This window comes from Erinaceus europaeus, chromosome 5, assembly GCF_950295315.1.
Source record: "Erinaceus europaeus chromosome 5, mEriEur2.1, whole genome shotgun sequence".
Classification (NCBI taxonomy): Eukaryota; Metazoa; Chordata; class Mammalia; order Eulipotyphla; family Erinaceidae; genus Erinaceus; species Erinaceus europaeus.
The window spans coordinates 107,283,047-107,305,694 of NC_080166.1; positions in this window are offsets into that span (position 1 = coordinate 107,283,047).

The following is a 22,648-nucleotide window of genomic DNA, read 5'->3' on the forward strand; positions in this document are numbered from 1 at the left end:
ATCCTTAAATTTTATAATATTTAAATAACTGTTAAGTCAACAAACATTTTCAAAATAAAATTAAGATACAACAGATATTATCACACATCTATAACTTTCCTTTTTTTGATGAAATTTCAAGATTTTCTTTTATTTTTTCTTTATTGTATATATATTTAATTTGTTTATTTCTACTATTAAATATGGCATAGAAAAACTGTGAATGGAGGGGAAAGGTCGAGAGGGAAAGAGCAACACCTACAGCACTGCTTAACTGCTTGTGAAGGTTCCTCTCTACAGATGGGGATCTGAGACTTGAATTGGTATCATCCTACTCTGCCACTCAAGGAAAACTGCTCCTGAAATGAGTACAGCCTAGAATGTTCCTGGCCATGACCATGAACTACAAACAGACTAACAGGGACACAGAGGTTATAAAGGTTCCTCTGGGGAGTTGGTCTGTAGTGCTGCAGGTTAAGCACATGTGGCGCAAAGTGCATGGACCAGCATAAGGATCCTGGTTCGAGTCCCCGGCTCCTCACCTGCAGGGGAGTCCTTTCACAGGCGGTGAAGCAAGTCTGCAGGTGTCTGTCATTCTTTACCCTTCTCTGTCTTCCCCTCCTCTCTCCATTTCTCTCTGTCCTATCTAACAACTATGACATCAATTAACAACAACAATAATTACAACAACAATAAAAAGATAAGGGCAACAAAAGGGAAAATAAATAAAAACTAAAAAAAAATCATTAAAAAATTCCTTTAAAAGAAAGGTTCATCTGCTAAATATGAATAGATACAGGCTCCTGGTCAGATCAACATGGTAAATAGTTAACTATATTTAGATATTTTCTTCAAGTTTGGGAGCTACTTTATGGCCTGGTCTAGCTTTCTAGCCCTATTTGCAAGTTGGACACTATCTTTCCAGACAATATTTTTAGTCCACCTTCAGGGTAGCTATCAAGCTTCAGCCCCTAGGAACATACCTAAAATAGACATCCTACCTCCTATCCACACTAAAATCTCTATCCCCATATGCTCTATACCTATTTTATGTTTCCTGTTCCTTAAATAGTTTGTCCTGTTTCATAGCTTACTGCATTTCAGCCACCAAGTTTCAGATGCTACTATGATTTCATCCTGAACCCCCTGGGCAGATGACCTCACCAATGTGTTCTGGAGCCTAACCTTTCCAGAGCTCTACCCCACTAGGGAATGTCAGAAGCAGACTGGGGTATGGATTGACCTGCCAATGCCTATATTGAGCAGAGAAGCAATTATAGAAGCCAGACTTTCCACCTTCTGCAACCCATAAGGGAATTTGGTTCATACTTCCATAGGGGTAAAATGTTAGAGGAAGATTACCAGAGGTCTCAGTACTCCAATTCCATCAATGCTAAGAGAGAGAACAAGGGGGGAAAAAATAAAGGAAACTCAGAAGTAGTAGGTGTGTGACTTAGAAAGGAAGAAAAGACAGAACCATAAAAAGGGCAAATATCTATAAATAGATAGTTATAAAAATAATAGTCAACTCATATCTGTGATCTTGGGTGAACTAGTGTTTCCAGTGGAGGGAATGGGAACACAGAACTCTGGTGGGGAAAGGTGTGGAATAATACCCCAGTTATCTTATATTTGTATATCAATATTAAATCACTATTACAATTAATTAAAATATTTTAATTTTGTTTTAATCAGATTCACCTCTAACTTAATTTTTTTTCTGGAAAAGGACTATTGGAAATGTCTGTAAAAACAGGTTATAGCTAAAGAATTTATTTTAGAAGCCCAGCCCTAGATGGACTCAGATGTCACACTTTCAGCAAGTTCTCAGCAGTCCTAAGAGCATGAGGGGAAGATCAGGAAGAAACTTAAAGTACTTGACTGGTCAGTATCTCATATGCAGACATTCCTTGTGCTTTGAGCTACCACTATATATTGTACTTAGAAAGTTTTCTCAAACTCACATATTTTCCATCCTTCTCCAAATACCTAGTATTGTGGCCAATCTTGCCAGTCATCATCATCACTGCCGGAAACTACAGGAATTTAGCAAGAGGCATTGGTAATGATTATTATTTGCCAAGTGGGAACATATACAATGGATGGTATGTTCCTCTCATGTCTATACTGTCACCAGAAATATTAATATTACGATTTGGAAAATTCAAATAGTCTCTACATTCTGCAAAGTAAGTACTACAAAAGCTGAATGAGGACAAGAGACTGGCACACTTTAATGGTGGCTTTTTTGGTCACTACCAGGCCACCCCATCATCCAGGGTCCTAGTCAGGGAATCCTGGGATTCCCACACAGATATGATGGGCCTAGACCTCTAACATCTCCCTCTCTACATCATAACTGGTCATCTCCATCAGGAACAACTTCATACATCCTCTTATGAGCCTCTTATATCGGACCTTGCCCTCAATGTAGAACAATGGTAGAAACTGCTCCACTCAAGGAAGACTGGTCCTGAAATGAGTACAGGCAAGAATGAATGTTCCTAGCTATGAGCATTGAATGTAAGTTCAGACCAGTGGAGATGCAGAAGAGGTTGCAAAGGCTCCTGTGCTTAGTATGGATAGATGTGGGTCCTAGGTCACATTGATGGGTTTACAGTTAGCAGTATTTATATACTTTTAACATATTTGGGAGCTACTCTCTGCCCTGATCCAGCTTTCTAATCCTATTTCCAACTATGACACCATCTTCCTAAATACTACTTTCAGTCCACCTACATGTTAACTGTTGGGCTCACACAAAAATTAGTAGTTATGGGCCCCTTGGACTATACCTAAAATAGATTTTCTAGCTTCTTCCAATATGAAGACCCTGAATTTCATCTGCTATATTATTACATTTAGGTTCCTGATTAATAAACAATTTGTTCTGCTTTATGTAAGCACTTTTCAGCCACCAACATCAGATGTTACCATGATGTCAACCTGATTTCCCTGGGCAGATGACCTCACCAATGAGTTCTAGAACCCCACTTCCCCAGAGCCCTACCCCATTAGGGAAAGATAGAAACAGGTTGGGGGTATAGCTCAACCTGTCAATCCCTGTCTCCAGAGGAGAAGCAATTACAGAAGTCAGACTTTCCACCTTTTTCGCCCTATGAAGATATTTGGTCCATACTCCCAGAGAGATAAAGAATAAAGAAGCTTCCAATGGATGGGGTGCAACACAGAACTCTAGTGGTGGAATTGTACCCCCCTTATCCCACAAACTTGTTGATTAGTATTAAATCAGTAATAAATTAAAAAAGCAAGATACTAATTGACTCACTTAAAAAAAAGAATATCCCACTTTTAAAAATATTCTGATCATCCTCAATCTTAGAATGATGTATTGTTTCTTAAAATGTTTCTGTACAGAGTTTTGTCTTTCTTAAATAACAGAAGGGATAGAACATGCAAATGCAGTTACTGTTTTACTCTCTCCTTGGTCTTTGCAAAGTTATTTTTTAATAGGTGTAAGTTTATTTATTTATTTATGAGAGAAGCAAATAGATGGTAGAGAGATAGATAGATGATAGGTAATAGAAGCATAGCACCACTTGCACATATGATGGCGGTGATTCAACTTAAAACTTCATGCTTAGGAGTGCAATGCCTTACCCACTTCATAGTCTCCTGGGCCTCTTGACCAAATTTTAATGAGGCATCTTTTCTTACTAAAACTTTACACATTTTTAAACCTAAGCAAAAACTAAAAAGTCAAGGACTAAAAAGTGGCATATCACTGACTCATCTTCAGAATCTGTTGAAATAAACAGGTAAACTAAAGCAATAATTAACTTTAAAAAGTAGGGTGAGGGTAGATAGCATAATGGTTATGCAGATACTCATGCCTGAAGCTCCAAAGTTCAATCCCCTGCACCATCATAAGCCAGACCTGAGCAGTGCTCTGGTAATAATAACAACAACAACAACAACAACAATAGCATCAGTAGAAGTACTACAGAGGCAAACTTTGATTACAAATTTAAATGAATAAAATAAAAAAGAAGGCAGACACATTCCTCTGTTACTGAGTCAAGCAAACAGACAATGATTAGGGAAATGACAGAACAAGTCCTTTGAAACGGAAATTAAAAAGGAGAAATTATTCCTTGTCGGAATTCTTGTTTTTATTTATTAATTTTTTCATGGTATTATTATTATGTGAGTAATTAAACATCTTTAAAATAGATGTGTTCCATTTACTTTGAATAAGGACAGACAGTGATTAAGAGACTATGACATAAATAAATATAACCTGATTAAAATGGGTTTGCTATTGAATAAGGTCCATTTGTGTCAGTCAGAGGGGGAAAAAAAGATCAGTTTCTTTCATTTATCTAAAATAAAAAAGCAGAAAAATATTCTCAACTACTATATGCTAGTCTAGTGACATTATTTTACTTCCTTTCACTTTTACCCTTTCTTTCTGACTTATTTTATGTATGACTACTTCCTTGGGCTATTTATGTTAATCTTAAGAGCACTAATTATTCAGAACCCTTATCTGACTAATGCACACTCACATACTATTTGTCTCTAGGCTTAGCAACATTTTAGTGGTGATAAACATAAATACTTCCAAGAGTAATTGACTGCCATTTTCTAATTATGTTTTATTCTATTACTTTGCTGAAAAGATTTTTACTGATGCGTGAAAAATATTCCAATTGCAAGAGACATGTTTTAATTATTTTATTGTCTTCTTTCAAAGGTCTGGGTTTTGTTTAAATCTAGACACTTGGATATTTTGATGTCTGACTATAGTCTTTGCTTCTCAGCAGATATGTAGTTGGGTAACACATATTTAAAAAAAATATTCACAAAATAATGAATGTGATAGTGAAGTTTATCTAAAATGCTTCCTTAAAAATCTTCTTTCTAGTATGGAGACAAAACTCTTTTTTTTCTCTTTCTTTTCATTTCTTTTGAATCCCTATTTTATTAGAGAAGTAGTGGTTCATATCGTGGTTGTTGACACATGGATACATCAAGACCCCAATGTACTCTTCACCTGCTTCTAGGTCTCCATGGAAGGGAGTATTTAGTTTCAGTATACACCACACAGTCCAAGTTTTCAGTTTGTGTTTTCTTTTTTTTACACAGAAGTTTTAAGATGCCACTTTTTATAATGAAGATAATAAACCTAAGAAAACATTTAAATAAAAAAATAAATTTCAAGTGAAGACATGCCACTTTGTTGTATTTTTGTCTGGGCTTTGCTTTCTAGAACAATATTTTTTCAGGCATAAAGACAGAGACAGAGAAACAGGAAAAGATGCTACAACATCAAAGCTCCCACCAGTCTGGGGCAATACCAAATATATATGAAACAGACTGACTTCCAGTTTTTTTAAACATAAACAGACATGCTATGTGATAATATGTGAAACATATTCAAGACAAAAATTATTGCAGAATGATGGTATATCTAAACCTAGGTGAAGAAGTCCCAGATAGAGGAAATATCAAATAAAAATGACCTTAGTAAATGACATCCTAGTGAAAGTAAACACAATTAAATGATTGACTGACACATTTGATTTTGAGGGTACTGTTAATTTGGTTGCCATTACATTAAGACACCATGTAGAAAGAAAAAAAAGTGTTCTTTTTTGATTTCACTGGCTATCAAAGACAGGTTATTTAGATTTATACGTAACATACAGAAAAATTAATTTAGGGGGCTGGGTGGTGGTGCACCGTGTTCAGTGCACATAGTAGGAAGCACAAGGACCTGCACAAGGATCCCAGTTCAAGATCCCAGCTCCCCACCTGCAAGGTGGGAAACTTAACAAACGGTGAAGCAGGTCTATAGGTTTTACTCTGTCTCTCTCCATCTCCATCTTCCCCCCACTCCTCAACCTTTCTTTGTCCTAGCCAATAAAATGGCGGGGAAAAAAATGGCCTCCAAGAGCAGTGGATTTGAAATGCTGAACCTCAGCGATAACCCTGGAGGAGAGAGACGGAGAGAGAGAGGAAGAAAGAAAGAGTTATTTTAGGTCTTAACTAAGTAGCATGCCCTAAATTCTGAACAAAATTTAGATATAACAGTTATATGATTTGTCTATGAGGGAAATTTTACATTCAAAGTTAATGTTACAAGAAAAGTCAAGAATTCACACAGGATAAAAAAAGAAAACAAAATTTGCAGGATGTCTAAATATTATAAGTGCTATATTTTCAAAATATCTATTAATTTATTTTGCATAGAGGAAGAGAGAAAACGCCAGCCCCTATGTATTATTCTTCAATCATACATTCAATCTGATTTTAAATAAATTGTATTTCATATTGGACTTCATAGAAAATTATGAGATTCCTTAAAATCAGTCACTGTTTTAGCCTAGTAAATCTGGTAAAACAAGGTATTAGAGTCAATGCTGGAATACTCACTAAAGAGTAAATCTCTTGGAAGTAACAAAAGAATAACTCTGGAGAGTAGAAGGACTGGTAATATACTTCATACTTTATTGATAATATTATTTCCATCACTTTAAAGTAAATAAAATTGGTCTCTAGCTGATGTGTACCTTTGAAAAATTATATCCTATTATGGAAACACAAGCAGATTTGTTTAATTAATTTGGTAGTGGCTGTTTATATATATTTATATATTATATGATGAATTAAGGTGAGCTCAAATTCTTATTATTTCCTACATGTGGATCTTCCATCACTGAAACCATGGCTACATTGTCACAAAGACACAATAGAGTGTACCAATGAGGATATTTATTATTTCATATTGATTGACAGTGATATTTTGTAATTGCTAAGAATCTTTTTGTTGTGTGGACATTGTAATGAACACTCACTTAGTATATGGTGAACGATATACAGATTTTATATCTACTAGTAATCCTTCTAGATAAAACAAAAAATGTCCAGTTGCTGTATATTAAATGTTTGCCCACCACATACATACAACACACACATCAAATTCATATGTTATATCTTCATGGTGATGGTATATGGAAATAGAACATTAAGGATGTGATTTTGTAACTAGGACTGGGTCCTCAAGGTGATTAGCAATCTACTATAAAAGAGACCCTTGATAACTTTCATTTAAAAAATATTTTTTATTTATTATAATGAAAGAAATAGAGAAGTGTGTGTGTGTGTGTGTGTGTGTGTCTATGTGTTTCTGTGTGTGTGCATGTGTAAGAGAGAGAGAAAGAAACTAGAGTGTTAGTTTGGCTTATGGTGGTGTTCAGGATTGAACCTAGGATCTCAGGTATAAAAGTCTTTTGCACAACTACTGCACTATTTCTCCAATCTCTGTTTATTATACATTTTTGTAAGTGAGAAAACAGAGAGAGAAAAATATTGTCCGTGAATCAGGAAGACAATCACTGAATCCACCAATGCTTTAATCTTGAATAGCCCAGCTTCTAGAACTGTGAAAAATAGATTTGTTTAAAGTATATAATACATAGTATATAGTATCTTTCTATAGTCTGTTCAGTTTTAGTCTGTTAAAAAGTAGAGAGAGAATTGAAGCTTTTCACATTTCTATACCATTTTTTCTTAATATTTTTGGGGGTGTGCAGGGGCACTAATGGTTTACAGTACATACAGTTGTTGATACATGTGTTAAATTTCTCAGTTTTCAGCAAAACACTCTCAACCCCCAGCCTAGATCTTCCTACACTATCATGCACCAGAACCTACCCCCAGAGTTGTTCACTTTGGGCAATACACCAAACCCAGTCCAAGTTCTACTTTCTGTTCCCCCTTTTAATTGTACCCATATCCTGGATTTTTTCTGCATAGTCCACTTCATTTTCTTTCACATAGAAATGTTCCAGTAATTTTCATTCTTACTGGAATAGTAGTTATCTTTAAATGTTTTAGAAACATACTTGTATTTTATTTTTAAAAGTGAATGATTACTCACATTTCCCTTACAGCAAACAAAACAATGATGAATAACAAATCAACTAGCACTCTTCTAATCTACCACCGTGGGACTCAAATTAAACATCTCAGTGTAAAATGCTAGGCAATCAAGTGTCTTTGTGAGAATGTAGTACTTAAAAAATACAAGTAGTTTGCTATAGTTGAAATTGATGTGATATAAGCAAGGGATACTGGAGAGAAAGTAATAATATTAAGAGGTGAAATAATTGGAGGGTGAGAAGGATAAAAACCACCACATATAGACCAGCTTCCATGAGATAGGGCATATGTTCACATGTATCCGTAAATTAAAGCAAACTATATACCTGAAAGCAAAAGTGCACAATAGTCTTTAGTGAGTCAATATGCAGTAAGCAAGTAGAAAGACCTAAAAAGAAACCATAAGTTCATAATTAAGTAGTTTCTACTTAGAGTTAGATACTCTCCTCACTTAATTCCTATTATACTTCCCCCACTCATTCCAAAGCTAACCTTATCAAAGTAAGGACTGCAAAAGTTTAATAAGGGCAAGAGACTGGCATACTTTTAGGATGGCTCTTCAGTCACTATCAGGACGTCCCATCATCCGGGGCCCTAGTCGGGGTGTCCTGAGATACCCACACAGACATGATGTGTCTAGACCTCAAATAAACCCCTCTCTCCATTGTTACTGGTCATCTCTATCAGCAACAACACAATAGCCCCCTTTGTGGGTCCCCATAGGACCTTGCTGTCAACTTGAATCAGCAATGGTAGAGAATGTTCCATCCTCCGAATGGAAGGTGGACAACATACTCTATGTTCCACCTGAGGAAAATGGGTCCTGAAATTGGAGTCGCTTGAAACATTCTTATTCATGACCACAGAATGTGAGCTCAGATCTAGAGGGATGCAGAACTCATATAGGCTCATAAACTGAATATGGGCCCCAGATCAGATCAAACTGATGGGGTTTACAGTCAACAATATTTATATACCTTTCCCATATTTGGGAGCTACTCTCTTCCCAGATCTAGCTTTCTGGTCCTTTTTCCAGCCATGACATCATCTCCCCAGACAAAAACTTGGATCCACCTTGCATATCAGATGTCAGGCTCAGGAAAAAACAAACAAACAAACAAAAAACTAGTATAGTCATGGGCCCTTTGGAATATAGCTAAAATATACCTACCAGCTATCTACAAAACAGAGGCCCCCAAGTCTTCATCTGAACTATTCCAGCCTTTAGGTTCAAGATTAGTCAATAATATGTTTGGGTTTATATGTTAACTCTTTTTGCAACGACCAGTTTCCAGATGCTAACATGATGCCAACTGGACTTCCCTGGGCAGACAACCCCATCAATGTGTCCTGGAGCCCTGTTTCCCTAGAGCCTCATCTCACTAGGGAAAGAGAGAGACAGGGTTGAGTGGGGAAGCAATTACAGAAACCAGACCTTCCACCTTCTGCACCCCATAATATCCCTGGGTCCATACTCTCAGAGGGATAAAGAATAGGAAAGCTATCAGGGGCGGGGATGGGATATGGAGATCTGGTGGTTGGAACTCTGTGGAGTTGTACCCCTCTTATCCTATGGTTTTTGTCAGTGTTTCCTTACTATAAATAAAAATTTAAAAATACCATATGATGAAACAAAGTAGAGAAAAATTTAGAGATAAGAAATAGAATATCATAACCAAAATAAATATATATATATAGATAGATACATCATGTAGGTTACATTTACCTTTAATTTGACTATTTCCATCTCCCTGGACCATTCACCAGTTCTCTGTGTAACATTTTGATCTTCAGCTCACAAGTAAATATAATTATTAATTCAACTACTTCCTTATTTAATACTTGTAACACAATCCCTGGAGATCTGGTAGGGTGCAAACATTATATTTACTTTAAAGGAAAATAAACTTACTATTGGAGATTGTATTTTGGAGACTGGTAGGCTGCGATTAGGGTGCTTATATGGTTGTGTTCTGGTGAGAGCTTGTTTTCTTGTTGACTTCCAGCTTCTCTCGATGTCTTCAGCTGACAGAGAAAAAGAGCTCTGATTTCTCTTCCTATTCTTATAAGAAACTGTTACAGTGACCTATCTTAATGATTTCACCTAAACTCAATTTCCTCCTAAAAGGCATATTGTATGTGCAAACATTTTAAAGTATAAAAACAAAACAGGGCAGGGGAGACAGCAGAATGGTTATGCAAACAGACTCTAATGCCTGAGATTCCTAAATCCCAGGTTTAATCCCCAGCATCACCAGCATCACCAGCATCACCATAAATCAGAGCTGAGCAGTGCTCTGGTGTTTCTCTCTGTGTTTCTCTCTCTCTGCATCTCTAAACTAAATAAAAATTTAAAAAAACAAAGCAGAAAAAAAATTGACAGTGGAGTCTCTTATGATAATCCCCATGATATCAAAATATAATTTACTTACCGGTCCAATTCTTAATCAGTCACTTCCTACTTAATCTACACTCATTAGTCAGTTAGTTAGCTAGTTAATCTGCTGGAGAGATCCTTATAATTCTCTAAAAAAAAAAGTAGTCAGAGAATAACTAATCCATTTAGTTTTTGCATGTTATAATTGCCTTGTTTCTTCTTTCCGTCAATAAAAATATTTTATTTTATTCAGTTCTTCTGAGTTCCTGTCTATTATGCTAAATTAAATGTTGTCAAATTCAAATCTATTTTCTTTTAAATACAATCATAAAAAAGTCAATGTCAGGGCTGGGTGGTGGCGCACCTAGTTGAGCACACGTTACAATGCTCAAGGACCCAGGTTCAAGTTCTTCCAGTTCCCAGTCCCCACCTGCAGGAGGAAAGCTTCATGAGTGGTGAAGCAGTGCTGCAGGTGCCTCTCTTGTCGCCCCATTACTCTCAATTTATGACTGTCTATATAAAAAAAGTTTTTAAGTTAATGTCAAATTTATTTTCAGAAAATAGATTAGGTATTAAACATAAAATTTGGGGAGACACAAATTTTATTTCCATAACCAATTTCTTAAAATACTAACAATATTTCTTATATGAGTGTTGGATGCTGAATTGAAGAGAGCATATATTTACATTTCATAGAAACAGTTATACATTGGTCATTCATGAACTTTCCATGTTACCAAATGTATCCTAGAAACTGTCAGAATTGTTAATATTTATTTCTACACTTTCTCAATAGAATGCCATACATTAATAATTTTGATACTTAATTCCTAAAATCAGCAGTTACTAATCCAGTACACGTGGAAGAATTTAGAAATTAAAATTTGAAATAAATAAAAATGCTTGTTTTCAATATAGCATATATCTCACTAGCTATTTATTTTGCTTTAATTTTATTTCTTTTTTAAAATATTTAAATATTTATTTATTTTCCCTTTTGTTGCCCTTGTTTTTTATTGTTGTTGTTGTCGTCATTGTTGGATAGGGCAGAGAGAAATGGAGAGAGGAGGGGAAGACGGACGGGGGGACAGAAAAATAGACACCTGCAGACCTGCTTCACCGCTTGTGAAGCGACTCCCCTACAGATAGGGGAGCCGGGAGCTCAAACCGGTATCCTTATGCCAGTCCTTGTGCTTGGTGCCATGTGCGCTTAACCCGCTGTGCTACCGCCTGACTCCGTTAATTTTATTTCTATTTGAAGGACAGTTAGATGGTTAGAAATAAGATAGTATATGGATAGAGATATGACAGATAGAGAAGTAAACAATATATTGAGAGCAATTTCTTGAAATCAATGACATTTATTCATTCAACAATAAGGAATTGTTTTCTTTTTAGATGTGTCTTCTTAAATATTTTATTTATTAATTTATTTGACAGAAATCTAGTGAAATTGAGAGAAAAAGAGGAGATATAGAAGGAGAGTCCAAGACACATGCCTGCAGCATTGCTTCATTACCGGCAGATGTGGACTTTGAGTTCAGTCCTTTATCTGCTGGTCTGGACTTCCAAATTTAACTTCTGTCCTACTGCTTGGTAACATGTACTTTTAACTGGTGAGAAACAAACTGACCACCCCAAAATAAATTTCTATTAAGTATGTCAACATGAGAAGAGCACATGAGTCAGCTCTGTAAACATTTTAACAAAATATCAAATTTGATAAAACTCTAAAGTTACAAAATCCATAAATGATTTTGTGAGGTATTCTCAAATTGCTTTAAATATATCTGCATATTTCACTGTAAAATATACAATAAAATTGAAGCCTTATAAATTTTCATGAAAACTTCTGATAAATATAATGGAGTAAATAAAAATTTGATGTGATTTAACATGGATAACTGTTTATCATGATATTTGTCTCACAATATGATACTATTGAACTTTTTATATAATTAACTGTTTTAGTTTGAAAGGTTTGAGAAGGTTCAGTATTTGTGTAAAGTTTACAATACAAATTATGGAGGTTATATCGAAAACTGTTAGACTGAATGACCTGCATGTACTCTGTTAAGTAAACATAACAAAAGTATAGGACTTCAACCTGACCTTGCCTATATATGGAAAGCACAATTAAGTTTTATGTCTATGAAATTTAAATCAAAATAATTACTAAAATCCAATTATTTATGAACATAAATACTACAGGTTCTCCTATAAGGAAATAAAAATCACACATGCGGCTCAGCAAACTTAGCACCAAAAAAGCAAATGACCCCATCCAAAAATGGGCAGAGGATATGAACAAAACATTCACTACAGAGGAGATCCAAAAGGCTAACAAACATAGGAAAAGCTGCTCTAGGTCACTGATTGTCAGAGAAATGCAAATTAAGACAACACTAAGATACCACCTTACTCCTATAAGAATGGCATACATCAAAAAGGATAGCAGCAACAAATGCTGGAGAGGATGTGGGGACAGAGGAACCCTTTTACATTGCTGGTGGGAATGTAAATTGGTCCAGCCTCTGTGGAGAGCAGTCTGGAAAAATCTCAGAAGGCTAGACATGGACCTTCCATATGATCCAGTAATTCCTCTCCTGGGGTTATACCCCAAGGACTCCATAACACCCAACCAAAAAGAGGTGTGTACTCCTATGTTCATAGCAGCACAATTCATAATAGCTAAAACCTGGAAGCAACCCAGGTGCCCAACAACAGATGAGTGGCTGAGAAAGCTGTGGTATAGATACACAATGGAATACTATGCAGCTATCAAGAACAATGAGCCCACCTTCTCTGACCCATCTTGGACAGAACTAGAAGGAATTATGCTGAGTGAGCTAAGTCATAAAGACAAAGATGAATATGGGATGATCCCACTCATCAACAGAAGTTGAGAAAGAAGATCTGAAAGGGAAACTAAAAGCAGGACCTGACCAAATTGTAAGTAGGGCATCAAAGTAAAAATCCTGTGGTGAGGGGTAGACATGCAGCTTCCTGGGAGAGTGGAGGGTGGGAGTGGATGGGAGGGATGGGTCACAGTCTTTTGGTGGTGGGAATGGTGTTTATGTACACTCCTAGTAAAATGTAGTCATATAAATCACTAGTTAATTAATACGAGAGGGGGAAAATTAATTGTATGTCTCGAAGTTTTTCAAAACATAAACTGAATCTTTTCAATATATAGGCTGTGTAATTGATATGCAAACTCTCTCAAAAGCCTAGACCAAGTAGATCAGAAGCATCCAATAGCACAGCTATATACAAGATACTGGGTCCTGTACAGCAAACCCTAACAAAAGGACTTTTCAAAGTTAACCCAATTACCAAATAATGTGATGATAACATTAACTATCCATTGTCTTTTTGAACCCTAAGACAGCAGGAACCTCACATCTCCACTATAGAGCCTCTACTTCCCCCAGTCCTGGAACCCTTGGATAGGGCCCACTTTCCCGTATGCCTCTCCCAATCCATATCAAATAATATTGCATCTGCCGATCACAACCTAACCAACACAATGATTGCCACCTCAACATGCTTCACTTCAGACTGTGTCCAGAGACTTCATGTGTGGAATGACAACCCTTCAGCTTCATTACTCAGGTGAGACCTTTCCTTTCATAGTATACTCTAATTTCATCTCAGGTGGTTCACTTTCTAACAAAGTCCCAAAACCTAGATATACACCAGTTTCTGTGAGAGAGAGCATATCTTCACACGTATCTATAAACTACTGCAAAATATATACCTGAAAGCAGAAGTACACTAGAGTTTGCAGTGAGTACCTCCCTAACACTTCCTCTCCACTATTCCAAGCTTTGGGTCCATGATTGCTCAACAATTTGTTTGGCTGCGTATGTTAACTCTCTTTTTTCAGTCACAGTTTCCAGATGTCATCAGGATGCCGGCTAGGCTTCCCTGGACTGAGGACCCCACCAATGTGTCCTGGAGCTCCGCTTCTCCAGAGACCCATCCTACTAGGGAAAGAGAGAGGCAGACTGGGAGTATGGACCGACCAATCAAAGCCCATATTAGCGGGGAAGCGGTTACAGAGGCCAGATCTTCTACCTTCTGCAACCCACGATGACCCTGGGTCCATGCTCCCAGAGGGATAGAGAGTGGGAAAGCTATCAGGGGAAGGGTGGGATATGGAGATTGGGTGGTGGGAATTGTGTGGAATTGTACCACTCCTACCTTACGGTTTTGTTAGTTAATCCTTTCTTAAAAAAAAAAAAAATCACACATGCGTATGTAAATATTTCCAAAGATAAACTGCTTTGCCATGCAGTCCATTCAATTTCATTCTGACCCTCACCTCAGGGGGAATTCTCAGTGCATCTCTCTATTTTTATATGAAAGAATTTACAAGTAGCAGTGAGTCACTGAGTGCCAGGATAGCCTGAGGGTACTTCTTCCCGAACTAGTGCTCTCTGGGTTGGAGAGAACTCAACTGGAGCCTATCTAGGCTGCTGTGTGGGAGAGGGATCAGGAACTCATGCAGCACTAACTTCGCAGGAGATACACTCTGGAACTCTCGGAGCCGGAAAGCAATTTCCAAGTGTCTTTAATCAGAAGAGCAGCTGTTTTTATACTCTCCAAGTAGGGTGGAAACAGGATGTGATATAGAGAGGGTGGAGAGAAAAGTGACTGGTGAAAATGAGAGTGTGACAAGGAGGGGGCGGAGCAGGCGAGAATCCTATCATTGAACCACCAATGCCCTGGAGGGAGGGTTGTGCTTGTTAACAGTGGTTATGTCAATAGAATGCAGTGGTTATGTAAATAGAATAGTGTTAAGCAGAAGCCAGGGGGAGCTGGCATACTATCCAACAACTGAGAGTAAAAAAAAAAAAAAAATTCTCATAGTACTCCTGAGAGTTATAAAGACAAGATAGTACTTAAGCTTTCTCTTATAATTGAAGAATTACTATGTTAGGTATAACCCACTACATACATTGAATAATCAGTTCTTAAAGTTAAATTGGACCTGACAAGAGAACAATTATCATTATATATGAATTATATTTTCTTTTAAAGAGAATCTTTATGGCAAAAATCAATTTATATGGCATTCTTGGAACTTAAGAATTATTAACCTCAAAAACAATGATCCAGCTAAAGATGTGAGATAATAATGTTACTTTTCACATTAGGCTGATCTTACATCCATAGATCATTCATTGCATTTTGCTTCTTAAGTTTGAAATATTTGAAGTACTATTGCCTATTTTAGGAAGGAACTAGGTATATTATACTCATAGTCACCAGATTTTCATCATCACAACATTGCTTGACAATTCATTCCAGAAATATTGCTCCACTTTGAGGGAGAGGAACTAGAGAAAGGATGAAAAAAAAACAATGAAAATTATTCATTTTATTGATTGTTTTAAGCTTTTAAGCTGCTCAGTAAACAACAAAGAAAGCAGTTCAACAGGGTCGGGCAGTGGTGCAGTGGGTTAAGTGCACATGACGCAAAGCGCAAGGCCCAGTGTAAGGATACCAGTTCGAGACCCCGGATCCCCACCTGCAGGGGAGTTGCTTCACAGGCGGTGAAGCAGGTCTGCAGGTGTCTTTCTCTCCCCCTCTCTGTCTTCCCCTTATATTCCCATTTCTCTCTGTCCTATCCAACAACGAACAACATCAACAATGGAAATAATAATAACCACAACGAGGCTACAACAAGGGCAACAAAAGGGGAAAAATGACCTCCAGGAGCCGTGGATTCATGGTGCAGGCACTGAGCCCAGCAATAACTCTGGAGGAAAAAAAAAAAAAAAAAGAAAGCAGTTCAACTAATAAAGTATTGAACACATAGGCATGTGGTTCTTCCTGAACTTGACTCTTAACATTGCCTATGACAGAGTGATGCTCTGATTCTTTTTCTCTATATAATAAAGAAATAAATACAGTTGATTTTTATACTGAAATTGCTCATTTTCATTTTATTAAGTTGAAAAACAGTAAAGAAATGCATTTGTAATTTCCATCAAATCTGAACCTGAAGAATTTTTTTCCAAAGCTTCTATAAGCTTTCAAGTTAAGTATTTTGTATAGAGTTCCTCAAATTACATTTAACTAGAAAATTTTAAATTGAGTTGTCACACAAGCTAGGTTTTATTTTTTCCTAACCAATGGAACCTGTTCAATTCAGACTCAATTACTCAGGCTCTTTCCCTGAAATTCATTCACTCATAAGAAGCATATTATTTGAAGCCTTTAAATGCTACCTGGTTTTGATGTTAAGATGGAACATATGTCTTGATTTTAAAAAAGGAAAGGATCAGTAGAATCAATTTTACCTCAGGATATAGGCATGCTTCTTTGATGAAATCTTAAACCTGATACCAAAATGTGGGATAATTGTACTAAGTATTTAATAGAAGTCATATTAATTTACTTTACTTGAAAGAACATATAATCACCTTTTCACAAAAAAAAAAAAACACTTAGACATTTAGGCTCTGTTTAGCTTACATGTTAATAACAATAGCTATGACCTGAGTAGTTTGTAGCACTCTACAGTTTGGTGTAGAAAAAATAAATGGGTAAAAAAATTGTTCCAAACTCTTATAAGTATGTTTTAAAAACCTCTGTGGTACATGTTATAACTACTTTATAGCAGAAGGATTTATCTCAGGTTTTTAGTATGAAATAATTTTATAAACATAATGTGGACTCTCACAAAAGTTAAATTAGCTTTCAATGAAAATAAGAGGCTAGTCTATGAACCACAATTTTATGTCTCTTGATATTTACCATTCTTTCTAGCTTTAAAAGCATTTTTCTCTCTTCTTGTATGTATATTTTAAGTAGAGATAAAAAATATATAGCACTGGATGGTGTTAAAAATTTACAAATAAGCTGAAAGTGATTTTTTTCTTCATGGCCACTTGAATTACTTATAAAGAAGAAATATCCTTCATGATATATATCAGAGACCATAACTGTAAAATTTTATGACTAACAAATGACAAAAATGTTATTTAGAATATTATTATCAACCAGCTATTCCTTTCCTAAGTATATGTCCCAAGAAAACTAACTCACCCAATCAGAGATCTGTGTATACATATGTTTGTAGCAGTGTAATTTATGAGACCAAGAATGGAAGTAAACAAGGTGTCTTAACACTAGATGAGTGTCTGAAAAAAGCATAGTCTGTATACACAATGCGATACTACTTAGCTAGTAAGAATGATAAAGTCAGCTTCACCACATCTTGGATAAAACTTGAAGGAACTGTGTTAAATTAGATAAACTAAAAAGCGAAGGATGAATATGGGGTTACTTCACTCATAGGCAGAATTTGGGAAACAAGAATAGAAAGGGAAAACACAACGTAAAACTTAGACCACATTTGGGGAGTAATGAGATTCCCACACAGACATGATGGTCCTAGACCTCAAATAAATCCCTCTTTCCATTGTTATTGGTCATGTCTATCAGGAACAACACAACTGACCCCTGTGTGGGCCCCCAAAGACCTTGCTTGCCAGGATAGCCTAAGGGTACTTCTTCCCAAGCTAGTGCTCTCTGGGTTGGAGAGAACTCAACTGGAGCCGATCTAGGCTGCTGTGTGGGAGAGGGATCAGGAACTCGTGCAGCACTAACTTCGCAGGAGATACACTCTGGAACTCTCGGAGCCGGAAAGCAATTTCCAAGTGTCTTTAATCAGAAGAGCAGCTGTTTTTATACTCTCCAAGTAGGGTGGAAATAGGATGTGATATAGAGAGGGTGGAGAGAAAAGTGACTGGTGAAAATCAGAGTGTGACATGGAGAGGATCAGGGTGTGACAAGGAGAGGGGGTGGAGCAGGTGAGAATTCTACCACTAAACCACCAATGCCCTGAAGGGAGTGTGGTGCTTTATGTAAATGTAAAAGTGATTTATGTAAATAGACCAAAGCTTTGAATGGGATTAAATCTATCCCTATATAGGCAAATGGTTAAGCAGAAGCCAGGGGGAGCTGGCATACTATCCAACACTTGCTCTCAACTTGGATCAACAATGGTAGAAAATGTTCCACCCTCTGAAGGGAGGCTGGACAACATATTCTAGGTTCCACCTGAAATTGGGGCAGCTTGGAATGTTCCTACTCATGACCACAGACTGTGATCTCAGATATAGAGGGATGCAGAGGTCACATAGGCTCCTAAACTGAATATGGGCCCCAGATCAGGTCAAATCAATGGTGTTTACAGTCAACAATATTTATACACCTTTCCCATATTTGAGAACTACTCTCTTCCCAGATCAAGCCATCTGGTCCTTTTTCTAGCCATGACATCATCTCCCCAGACAACAACTTAGATCCACCTTGCATATCAGATGTCAGGCTCAGGAAAAGAATAAAACAACTAGTATAGTCATGGGCCCTTTGGGATATAACTAAAATAGGCTTACTAACTATGTACAAAACAGAGACCCCCCAAAATCTTCATCTGCATTATTCTAGACTTTAGGTTCATGATTAGTCAATAATATGTTTGGGTTTATATGTTAACTCTTTTTTCAGCGACCAGGTTCCAGATGCTAACATGATGCCAACCGGACTTCCCTGAGCAGACAACCCCATCAATATGTCCTGGAGCCCTGCTTCCCCAGAGCCTCACCTCACTAGGGAAAGAGAGAGACAGACTGGGAGTATGGATCGACCTGTCAACACCCATGTTGAGAGGGGAAGCAATTACAGAAGCCAGACCTTCCACCTTCTGTACCGCATAGTGACCCTGCGTCCATACTCCCAGAGGGATAAAGAATAGGATCAGGGGATGGGATGGGATACAGAGTTCTGGTGGTGGGAACTGTGTGCAGCTGTACCCCTCTTATCCTATGTTTTCTTTTTATAAATAAAAATATTAAAAAATAATAAATAAAGGACCAACATGAAGGACTATTGGGGAAAGGGGATAAGGAATGGTTGGGGGGGGGGTGCTTTGTGATCATGATGGTAGAAAAGGCCATAAGCCAGGGGTGAGAGTGCTTTGAAGACACCTATCAAGATGAAATGAGAAATTTTGCCCATGTGTTAACAACTGTACTGTAAACTATTAACCCTCCTATAAAAGAGAAAACAAAATTCATTTTGAAAAAAATGAAGAACACTAGAAAATAATGATATAAATTTCCACTAACAAAATACATTGCCAGCACTGCTGCTATATATTAATATGGTATGTCAGAGTTTACCAACTAAGGATTAACAAAATTTATACAGATGCATAACATTTAACAACATAACAAATAATTGATATGCGTGATAATATGGTTGTGTCACCAAAAGTAGCAAAACAAACAGCAAGTATATAAAAGAAAGTTAAATATTTTTGAAATATAAAAAACACATATTTTATAGAGACAGAAATTTTTGTTTTCTGGGGGACACAAGGATAATAACTGTAAATTGGCATATTTTTTAGGGTTATCATAAAATTTTTGAACTAGATTGTGATGATGCTTGTTTTAACTCTATAAATATGTAATTCACTGTGTTCTAAACTTAGTTATAAATTCAATTTTCTTTTGTATGTTTGATTGTTTTCAGAATCAGGACCTTGTATATGCATGACTTCATTCCCCCTAGTTGATGAAAGAGAAAGACTCAAAGGCATTCTGGGAAAGAAACTACAGCACTAAGAGCTTCCCTTAAGGTTTGGTACTCCTGTGCTGTGTTGGGATTCAAACCTGGGTTGTGCACATGACAAGGCTGGTGCCCTCCACAATAAACTATCTCTGTATACTCTGAACTATTTGAAAGTGATACATGCTATGATGTATGAACACTATTTCAATAAAAGTACTAACAGTATACTTAGCTACTTACTTTAGATCAGGCAATTTTTACTACAGATGCAGAATATTAGGTCAAAGATGATAAAATATGAGATATTCTGTGAGTTTATAGTAATGATGAATGAATATGAGGATATATGAATTAATTTTAATTTTATTTTATCTTAAGGCTGTTATCAGTGATTTGAAATTGTTTTATACAACTATTAGATTTCTGGAATCTCTTGTATAATGTGAGAACTAAGATGATTGTAGAGGGCAGGTTGAGGAGCATAAAACAAATATAACTAAAAGCTAAAGTAAAATAGTTTGTATAATTATAATCAAATAATTGATAAAAGAAAGATTGTTTTAGTACTTAATGGCAGAATTTATGTTAACCATATCTTGAAATGCTCTAAGTACTTAATTTAACTTTAATTTCTGTGTAGGCATACATGGAAGAAAATTGTATGGTAAGTTTGGTTAATCATAATCAGATAATACTAAACAGACACTTCACAAATAAATAAATAGCACAACATACTTATTCATCTTGTTCAAGGTTAGATCACACTAATAAAAAATATTTCCAGCTTTTGCAGTCCTTGCTTTGATAAGGATAGCTTGGGAGTGAGTGAGGGAAGTATAATAGGAAGTAGGTGAGGAGGGTTTTAAATCTAAGTAGACACTATATCTTTATGAACTTTATATGGACTCACTGCAGACTATTGTGTAGTTTTGCTTTCAGGTATATATTTTGCCCTAATTTATGGATACATGTGAATATACGCCCTATATCATGGGGCCTGGTCTATATCTAGGTTTTGGGACTTTTTAGGAAGTGAATCACTTGAAATGGAATTAGAGAATACTATGAAAGGAAAGGTCTCAACTGAGTAGTGAGGGTTGACATTCCATGCCTGATGTCGCTGGACACAGTCTGAACTGAAGCATACTGAGGTGGTACTCGTTGCATTGATTAGGTTGGGATCGGCTCATGAAATATCATTTGGTATGAACTGAAAGAAGCATGCAGGAAAGTGAGCCCCACTCTAGAGGTTCCAGGACTGGGGACATATAGGCTCTATAGAGGAAGTGGGAGGTTCCTGCTCTCTTAGGGCTTAAGAAGGCAATTTTTGCTATAATCACATTATTTGGCAGTTGGATTAACTTTGAAAAATCCCTTTGTTAGGATTTGCTGTATCATACACAACATCACCATAATTTATGTCCTTTGACATCATTTGTATATAGCTGTGATGCTGGTTGCTTCTGTTCTCCCTGGTCTAAGCTTTTAAGAAAGTCAACATATCAAAGGCTCAGCCGATGGTCTGTGCATTAAAAAGTTTGAGACATTCAATCATTTTTTCCCCTCTCATATTAATTAAATAGTGACTTATATGACTAAAAATTAATAGGAATGTACATAAATGCCATTCCCACCACCAAAAGACTGTGACACATCCCACTCCACCACCCCCAGCCACTAACACCCCCCCCCCTCCCGTGAAGCCGACCATCCACCCTCACCCTCAACCCAGGGTTTTTACTTTGGTGCCCTACTCCAACACTGATGCTTTTTCTAAACAGATGAGAGGTAACCATGAGGCTGGTGCTGGACCAGCCTAGTCAGCGAACTCCTATCTCTTCTAGTGGCTCTTCTGGGGCCTCTTCAGGCAGGCAGACACCCACATGCTGCTCAGAGGCAGAATACTTGATGCTAATGCTGCATTTAAACTTTGAGTTAGAGATGAACAAGACATTGGAGCATAAGTACAGTTGCGGCATCTGTGTCCTGCGTCACCTTTGGAGTGTGGCTATGGTGACCAGAAGCAACCTGTCACAGGGCCCCTCCCAGATGACCACTCCATCAGAAGCAGTTACATCCTCAGAAGATCCTCTCAAGCAGGGGAGCCAGCCAAGACACCCTGAAAGTCTGGAGGGCTCTCAGGTGGGTGCAGGTATCCTTCACTCTTTACTCCTTGACTTTCAGGCTTTTGGACTTGAGGAGCTCTAGCTTGCTACCGCAACTCTTGAAGACCAGGTGATCACTCTGGCCTCTGGCCACAGGTTTTTCTACGCCTTCAAATTCCCCTGATGCCTGTCTTAGGCCCAGGCCTTAGTCCAGTTGGGTTTTTATTATAATTCCAATCAAAGGTGGTAAAGACAGCGCCTCCCCCCCGGGAGGGGAAGGGCCCCCAGGACCCCTCATTGTGATTGCAAGCAAAGGGATTTATACTTAACATGTATGCTATCATAATATTATACCATAATATTTTTCTCTTTTTTTAATCTGCAAATCTTTTGAACTGATTTATCAAATTAATAATAGCATACCAAATTATTTGATTTGAATATATTTGGTATAACTGATTGTGCTAAAGTCAAAAAAGTCTTCAGACTGTGTAAAATGTTAGTTTCCTATGCCACCCATATTGGTTTTTTTTTTAAACTGAATTTATTTGAAATCTTGTATTGATTAAGTAAAAACACTTTGTAACATTAGTTAAGTTTCAGATGTGCATCATTAAAAATCAATGTGTGTACAGTACTTAAAGCTTTTTTACTCAGTTGAATTCTTTCCTTCACTGTAGCTTTG